Source organism: Ailuropoda melanoleuca, chromosome 5, assembly GCF_002007445.2.
Source record: "Ailuropoda melanoleuca isolate Jingjing chromosome 5, ASM200744v2, whole genome shotgun sequence".
NCBI classification, from domain to species: domain Eukaryota; kingdom Metazoa; phylum Chordata; class Mammalia; order Carnivora; family Ursidae; genus Ailuropoda; species Ailuropoda melanoleuca.
Genome location: NC_048222.1, coordinates 113777901 through 113786863, shown reverse-complemented (window position 1 = coordinate 113786863; position 8963 = coordinate 113777901). Strand labels below are relative to the sequence as shown.

Here is an 8963-nt window from a genome sequence, read left to right as displayed (position 1 = left end):
AATCTCTGCCTCCCAGGACATAAATAAGGAGGCATTACTACTTCCAATCTACAAATTGAAAACAAATTTAAAAACTTGGACAAAGTCACATGGGTTGGAAATGTTAAATGAGATCAGAATCTAGAACTGTACATCAATATACCATGCTACCTCCTATTTTAATCTTATCCCACTGATTATATGCTTTTTGATAAAGCAACAGAAAGAAATTACAAAAATGGTAATAGTACATACTTTGAAACTCTTGGAAACTTCTCAAATTTAGATTATTAATATTAAGCTATGAAGATATTTACCCAGAAATGACCATATTACCTCACTACAAAAGTGAAATACTTAAAAATAAACTGCTATTGGTCACAAACCATTCTGCAGGCAATACAGTTCTACAGATAATAGTCTTCATTTAAAAATGACATAGAGAAGCACACCCATTTTCCTGTAACTTTGATCTCGTGTATGTTCTCTGCACTGTTTCTGGTTTGATTCAATAACAAATTAAAGTATAAGTAAATTTTGCCAAGTATGAGATACCATTCTCTCTAATACTTGAAACTAAGACCAAGCAGCCTGATCCACCTCAAAAAGTTTCACCCACATCACCTAAAAGCCCTCTTCAGTTTCCACTGTGAGCCCACAATCACAAATTAATAAGTGCAGCTCCTTTACTGTATTGAAGTAATGCTCACTCCCACATCAGAGGTGGCTGGAGCACTAAAGGAAAAGACAATCACAGGATACCTAATAATTGTTGTAAAGTGTGAGAGAGATTGCTGGCTGATCACCAAACTTTCTTCTCTTTTTCCAGGGGATGTGACTGGACTATATTTTCTTTGGAGTTAGGTGAGACCCAGAAAAGCCAATGCTGCAGGTATAGTCTGAGTCTGAAGGCCTGAGAGCCAGGAAAGCCAATGGTATGAGTTCCAGTCTGAGCCAGCAGGCTCAAGACCCAAACACAGCCAAAGTTACTGCTAAAAGAAAAGACAGAAAAAGACGGAAGTGCCAGCTCTGACAGCCAGGCAGGAGGAATTCCCTCTTCCTCCTATAGAGTCAGCCTTTCTGTTCAATTCAGGCTTTCCAGTGATTGGATGAAAGCACTCACACCAGGGAGGGTAAGCTGTGTTACTCAGCCTATCATTCAAATGTTAACTTCATCCCAAAACACCCTCACATACGCACCCTGAATCATGTCTGACTAAGTATCTGGGCACCTTGTAGTTCAGTCAAGTTGATACATACAATTAACCGCCACAGCCACCCACTCCTCCAGCATGCCAGCAGCCAGAAATTGTGTTAGGCCTCTGAGATATTTTTATTTTCTACTTATTTCAGCATTACCTTAACGAATACATACTTTTGACTAAAACCAGGTATTTTTTTTTCTAAATCAGAAAAACCTAGAAACAATGAAAAGACCTCAAGCAATACAGCAAAAAGTAGAAAAAGAACCATAACAACAGAAATAACAGTCGAAAATACAACTTTCTGGCAGTTCAGACACCACAGTACTACAATCCAGGGAGCCTGGATCTGATCCTATAAAATGAGAAACTACTGAAGTTCTGAGACTAATGAAAGGAACAGAGCTGAAATACTGGCTATAAAAACATTACTTGAGTTACATACTAAGGTCATTTTCTAAATCATGTTTCTATAAACACTAGAATGACATACGTACTAATGTATTTAGGATTTATACTGCCTCTGCATAGTTCCAAAAGAATAACTTAAGGCATCATAAAACACAAAACTGACAAAAATATACGCCTGCTGAGGACTGGAACGCCTTCTCATTTCTGTATTCACAGCACCCAAGAGTGCCAGTACGCGATGAATAGGGACAGATACACGTTTATAGAATGAATGAATGAACGACTGCCTAAGTGAGAGGGGAAAGGGAAACAGACGTTACTAAGCAACCAACAGAATGCGTTTCCTGCGGAGGCAGCGCTGCAGCAATACATTTAGCCAAAGGGTTTCCACGCACTTAGACGAAAGCCAGAAATAAAATGAGGGAGTTTCCACTGTCTACAAAAGTCTACAAGATCCTTACAGAGAAAAATCCTTTTTTAGAATAAACTGCTAGAAAAATTTATGGACTAAATGCTTACATAATGTCTATAGCTATTGTTCTGAGAGAAAAATAGTTATGTAACTACTTCTAACACGGGCCCTCCAAAGTTTGTTAGAACACTGGTAAAACTAACACAATAAATGCATTTCTACAGAGGAGAGAGAGAACGGTCCAGAAAGTTTGCATTTTATGATCTAATTTAATATGGGAAATTAATCACATTTTTAAATTCTATTCTACATCTATGAAGAAACATCTTATGAGTTATTTCAGAATCTCGCTACAGACTGCATTTTAGCAACCCAATTCATAATTTACTTTACAAAAGACAATATTCAGAAAAATTGGATTAAAAGGTCTCGTGTTATCATATCACAAAAATAAAACGGGACAAATTCCCACCAAAATTAGAGGGCATTCTTGCAGTTTTCCATGTAGCACATAGAAAATTCATGGAGCACGCAGAAAATTCACCTTGAAGGATCACAGAAGATCCAAGGTGGAGAGGCAGGAAACAGCGGCATCTTGGAATGCAGCATTCTTCCAAAGACGCTGCAAGACTCCATCTGAAATGCAGTTATTTTCTCACACAAGAAACTAGCGTGCTTCAGAATGAGCTGCACCAGGGATCTGTTAATTTTGTAATGGCTGATGTGTCCAGAAATTCAGGGGACGTCAGCCAGTAGATATTAACATTCACCATTCACAAATTCATTTAACAAATATTTATGATTGCCAATTACATGCCAGGAATTATGTCAGACACTGAATTTACAGTAATTAGCAAAACATACATAGCTCTTGATCTCAAAGAGCTTATGGTCTAGGATGGAAAGCCGGCATTGAAAAATAAACCCAGGTATTACATGTAAACCATAATAAGTGACAGAAGTAAGTTCCAAGAGGTGGGAGTTGGGAATTTAATTTACATGGTAGGGGAAAGGTCAGAGGAAGCCTCCTTGAAAAAGTGACATTTGAGTGTCATGCAGGGGCGTGTGGGTGGCTCAGTCGGTTAAACACTGGACTCCTGATCTTGGCTCAGGTCTTGATCTCAGGGTCCTGAAATTTGGCCAATGGCCAGAGCTGTCTTGAGATTCTCTCTCTCCCTCTCCCTCTGCCCCTCCCCACTATTCTCACTCTCTAAATAAATAAATAAATAAAATCTTTTTAATAAGTTTTTTTAAAAGGGGCACCTGGGTGGCTCTTTCAGTTAAGGGTCTGCCTTCAGCTCAGGTCATGATCCCAGGGACCTGGGATCGAGTCCTGCATCGGGCTTCTTGCTCAGCAGGGAGCCTGCTTCTCCCTCTGCTGCTCCCCCTGCTTGTGCTTGCTCTCTCTCACACATAAATAAAATGTTTAAAAAAAAATTTTTTTAAAGAATCAAGTGTGATGCAAAGGACAGGAAGGAGTGATTTCCCTAGGCCAAGGACAAAGCAAGCAGCACGTGATGAAGGAACTGAAAGGGGAAGAGCGGAGCAAGAAGAAGTGCTGTCTCCTATTTTTCAAACGTATTAATTCCAATCTTTGCAGCACTCCATGGTGAAGGCATTGGCATCCCGTTTATACACAAGGGAAGTGTGTTCTTACTCATAGGATACAGTGCTGCTAAATAGAGGGAGAAGATTCAAAGTTAGGTTGAGTTTCAGGCTATACATTCCTTTTATTAAGACTCTGTTAGAAGGTTTAATTATTTAATCCCCACCAAATGGGATTCAAGTTCTAGGTCTATAAAACATAAGGTTAAACATTTTATATTCTATCCTTTAGACATACATTCCAGTTTCTGTAGGTTTTAGATTTGAAAAGCCATATTTTTATGTGTATCCAAACTACAACTTATGCATATATATATATATAGTTAGTTAGTTAGTTAGTTAGTTAGTTAGTTTAAGTGGCTTTTAAAATCTTTCTAGCAAAGATTTTAAAGCAGTTTAAGGTCATTTAAAAATATAAAAATCAACAAGTTCATGGTAATACCTCACATTACTATGATCCTTTAAATTTTTACAGAGCACTTACATAAATTTCAGGATATTTAAGAAGTTAATTGGCTTACTATCAGAACTATAATGATCACATATTAGATAACATAAATGTTTCTAGGTATCACCTCTCCTTAACAAAAGCTAGAAAGAATGTTTTCATTAATTGTTAATACTTCTAATTTCCTACGGTAGAGAGAATAATGACTCCCCAAAGAAGTTTACACCCTAATCCTTGGGTCTTGTGAATGTTACCTCACATAGCAAAGGGGCATTAAAGATGGAATTAAGGTAGCTAATTAGCTGATCCTAAAATAGGGGGAATAGCCTGGATTACCCAGGTGGGCCCAGTATAATTACATGGGCCCTTAAAAGTAAGAGGAAGTCCGTGAGAGGTGGGTAGAAGAGACGTGAAGAGTGAGAGGGACTCCACCCACCACATGGACCTTGAAGATGGAAGGGAGCCATGAGCCAAGGAATGTGAGTGGTCTCTAGAGGCTGACACCAGCCTTCAGCTGACAGTCAACAAGGAAACAGGAACCTCAGTCCTACAACCACAAGAAACTGAATTCTGCCACCAACCTGAATGAGCAAGGAAGCAGAATTTCCCCAGAGCTTCTAGTAAGGAATGATACCTGGCCAACACCCTAATGTTAGCTCAGTGAGACCTATGTCAGACTTCCGACCTACTGAACTAGAGAAAATAAATTTGTATTGCTTTAAGATGCTACATTTGTGGTAATTAGTTATGGCAGCAATGACTACTAATACATTTAGTATTCCTGAGCTGCTTGAAACTGTTGCTACAAAGTTAAGTACAATAACATTTTTCAGTTCTATTGCCTACTGCTCCTGACTGCCTCCTTCTTGGAACCACCTTCTCCCTTGGTTTTCTTCTCACCATTCCTGATTCATCATTCTCTTCCTCTTCTCTGCCTTGTGCACAGGCACTTTCTCCAATCTTCTGTAAATATTGCTATTCCTTAGGGTTCTGTCCCCAGGCCCTCTTCTTACATGACATATACTCTTGGCTTCTACCTATACAAGCTAGTCAAGGGCTCCCAAATCTTATCCACAGCTCAAAAGTCACTCCTTACTTTCAAATCACTATCCATCTTCAAGGATGTCCCAAAGCTTCTGCTAATTTGAACTTAGTCTTTCCTCCCAAACCTGCTTCTCTATCTCCTGAACGCTCTTCCTCCATTAACTGCACCTCCAGTCAACTGAATCAGTCAAGTTACTTTGCCATTATCTTAAAGACTATTCTTTCTCATGGACTCCCTAGGTCACTGTAGCTGAATGCATGTGGACATTTCTTAAATGATTTGTTCTATCCCCAAGCCACAGCCTGATTTAGGAATCTATCATTTCTGAAGTAGATTAGCAAACTCTCACTTTGCCTCTTCACCTCCACTCTTGTGATTCTCTAAATCATTCCTCCACCTTCCTTCTAGCATGAGTTTTCTAAAACAAACTTATTATTTTACTGTTTATAAAAATGCACAGCAGGGGCGCCTGGGTGGCACAGCGGTTAAGCGTCTGCCTTCGGCTCAGGGCGTGATCCTGGCGTTATGGGATCGAGCCCCACATCAGGCTCTTCTGCTATGAGCCTGCTTCTTCCTCTCCCACTCCCCCTACTTGTGTTCCCTCTCTCACTGGCTGTCTCTATCTTTGTCAGATAAAAAAATAAAAATCTTTAAAAAAATAAAAAAATAAAAAAAAATGCACAGCAGTTCTCTGCAGTTCTCAGAATAAATTCTGTCCTTTTAAAACTCATTTCTTTCACTCCCTTCCACACTCACCCATGTATGTAATACGTTAATACTATTCTATGTGCCATATCTTATAATGAGTTGCCTTTCTACTGTGCATTTTCAATGGCTGACTGAGGACTCGCCCAACACTGGTATGCCTCAAAAGTAGTGTTTGAAAATCACTATTTTTCAAGTTTCAGTTGTCCTGCAGCTTCAGGAGGGATTCAACTACAGAATGATATAACACAAAGTACACTAAACTTGGCACCATCACACCAAGCTCCTAGTTCTATTACTAAAAAGGCAAGAGGTTAAAATTGCCTCGGGCTTGTTTTGTTTTTCATTTGTCAAGTGAAGGGGTCAAACTAGATGATTTAAAGGTCCATTAAAATTGACAATTCTTGCTTTCTCATTAAAGCACTAAAACTTACTAGGCACTGAAAAGCAGTAAGGCTAACTTATAACACTGTTCAACTTCTGGAGACCCATCAACATACTTACATCATTCATACACAATAATTATCTTTATGAACTAGATAATATAGATTATCTTGCTCTAAGGCTTTGAGGATTGATCTAAATACTAATGGAAGATCAAATCAACTAAACGTGACGGCAGAAATGTACAGTGAAAGGAAGCCAGTTTACAATTACCAAAGGAAGGCTGCCTAGAGTGATTAAACGACCTTCTAGAGTGATGTAAAAATTTTAAAGCAAGTAAAATCTTCAGTCTAGATCAGGGTTTTGATGGCTTTTGTGAATCAACAAGTTTCAAAATAAACTTTTTTCTAATTTGAGACTTCTTCCCATGACCACTTTCTCTCTCCCCCTTCTGAGCTTTGTTAAATCCCAAGCAAACGCCTCCTCCTTGTTGCTTGGGCGATGCTATAAATAAAATCAGCTAAAGTATCAGATTGATCGTAAACAGGCTTTAGGCGATAATGAGTCTATAGTAATTAGGGCTTCACTGGATTCAACCCAACCCTCCCGCCCCCTCCCTGGAGGCGCACACCGGGCTCCAGGCAGCGCCGCTACGGAGTGGCCAGAAATTACAGGCCCCCACCGCTAAAAGGGTTGGGTCTCTTCGCCTTTACAGAGGCGGGGATTGCGTAAACTGAGCCTTTTTTGGTTTTGTTCACATTTTTGTGAAAACTGTGGGTGGGGGGAGCTGCGCCCAGACACGCCCCGGCCCTCCGTACACCCCTCGGGAGCGCGCACCGGGGCTCGAGCTCGGAACGAGGCTGAAATGGTAACCGCTGGAATAACGGACTCGGCTCCCTGGGGCCGCTCAAGCCCTCGGGGACAGGCAGGGATGGAGAAGGCACCAGTCTTCTCTGCACCCCAGCCCCAGCCTCAGCGCACAGGTGGACCCAGCAGTTCGGGAGGACCCAACGGACCCGGCGGGGCATCAACTCCCGCCGCGCGTGGCTGGCTTTTCTCCTCCCGAGGCCGGGAGAGCCCACCGAGAGCCTCGCTCGGGGCACCTCCATCCCCGAACTCAACAGCCAGCCCCTCACCTGGCTCCAACCTGTTCAGCCTGGCGGGTCGCCAAAGAAAGGGGTGCGGCCCAGGAATCCCAGCCCTGGGCGTAGAAGCAATGACTCCCATTCCTCACCCTAGCCCGAGCGCAAAGAGCAGCAGGAAAGTGGCCTACTGCCCACGCACCTGTCTTGCGGGCCCGTTTTCGGCAGTGGCAGCTCAGATGTCCGAGTCGCTGCCACTTGGTCCCCGCGCTTCCCCAGACCAGTCCTGCCGGCGGCCGCCCAGCAGCGACTGCTAACTGCGCGTGCGCGTGCGGCCCCAGGCGGGGAGGAGGTGGCGGCCCGAGGCGCCTGCCGCGCGCACCTGCACCGAGGGGCTCAACTGCCACGGAGGGGCGCTGCTGGGCGAGGCTTGTGCGGAGCCGCCGAGCCCGCCGTAAGGCGCGCACTTGGGCCTCGCGCCAGCTTCGCCGGCCAGTCGTGGGGTGGACGGGTCCGCTGGACTGGCAGGGCACGAATTCGTTACCCCGAAGATTTTCTCCTCCCGAGGAGCACCTGTCCTCTGCATTCAGAGAGGTTCTGCCTGCTATTGCACATACATGGGTTCTGAGTTTTCTATAAATCACGTTTCTGGACAGTGTCCACTTAACACCCCAGGCTTTTCCTAGAGTTCTATATGTTGAGGTGAGAAGTCATTGTGATCCGCAAGGAGGCTTCCTATTTCATGTGGGTGTGTATGATAAATATAGATCTATTAAATGTTGACATAATAAATACACTGCTTTCTTTCCGAAATACGATTAATAAGAATTGGTAACATTTATTATGCTCACTGTACTCTAGGGGCTTTGCATTCATTATTTTATTTAACCATCACAACAACCCAGGTGAAGGAACTAAAGATAATTACTTGCCTGAACCTTTGATTAACAAATAGGGTTCAAATCCAGGTCTCTTTCAGAGCCTATACTTTTAATCAACACACCAAAAATAAAAATTTAGCCCAAAGGTAGGATTGAATCACAGGCTTCTTTGCCCCTTTGATGGTTTACCATGCAGCATTCTCTAATATTTTGTAGTAAATCTTGACTGATTTTGAATAGCTGGGATGTATGGTAGGCATGTGTTTAATTGTTTAAGAAAATGCTAAGCTGGGGGCGCCTGGGTGGCTCAGTCGTTAAGTGTCTGCCTTCGGCTCAGGGCGTGATTCTGGAGTTCTGGGATCGAGCGGGGAGCCTGCTTCTTCCTCTCCCACTCCCCCCACTTGTGTTCCCTCTCTAGCTGGCTGTCTCTCTGTCAAATGAATAAATAAAATCTTAAAAAAAAAAAAAAGAAAAGAAAAGAAAAACTGAGCTGTATTACGTTGCTACCAGCGATACAGTATGAGAGTTCCAGTTATGCTACGTTTTCACCATTGCTTGGTATGGTCAGTCTTAAGCCTTCCAGAGGTCAATCCATAATGATGTCTTATTGTGGTGTTGTTTTTTTTTTTTTTAGATTTATTATCTATTCGGGAGGCAGAGTGAGAGGGTGTGAGCAGCGGAAGGAGCAGAGGGAGAGAGAGAGAGAGAGAATCTCAAGCAAACTCCCCACTGAGTGCCCAGCCGACATGGGGCTGGACCTCAAGACCCTGAGATCATGACCTAAGCAGAAATCAAGAATCATCCCCCCA

The 8963-nt window shown here is 42.6% G+C and overlaps 1 protein-coding gene across 1 annotated transcript in view; it reads right to left on the bottom strand.

Annotated features, from left to right (window-relative positions):
- CLGN (calmegin) overlaps nucleotides 1–7601 on the bottom strand; it is a 48720-nt gene extending 41119 nt beyond the window's left edge. The window contains exon 1 of the mRNA XM_002916131.4: nucleotides 7476–7601. The gene's annotated coding sequence lies outside the window, so the exon portion shown is untranslated. The remainder of the gene's footprint in view (nucleotides 1–7475) is intronic.
- Between the last annotated feature and the right edge of the window lie 1362 nt (nucleotides 7602–8963).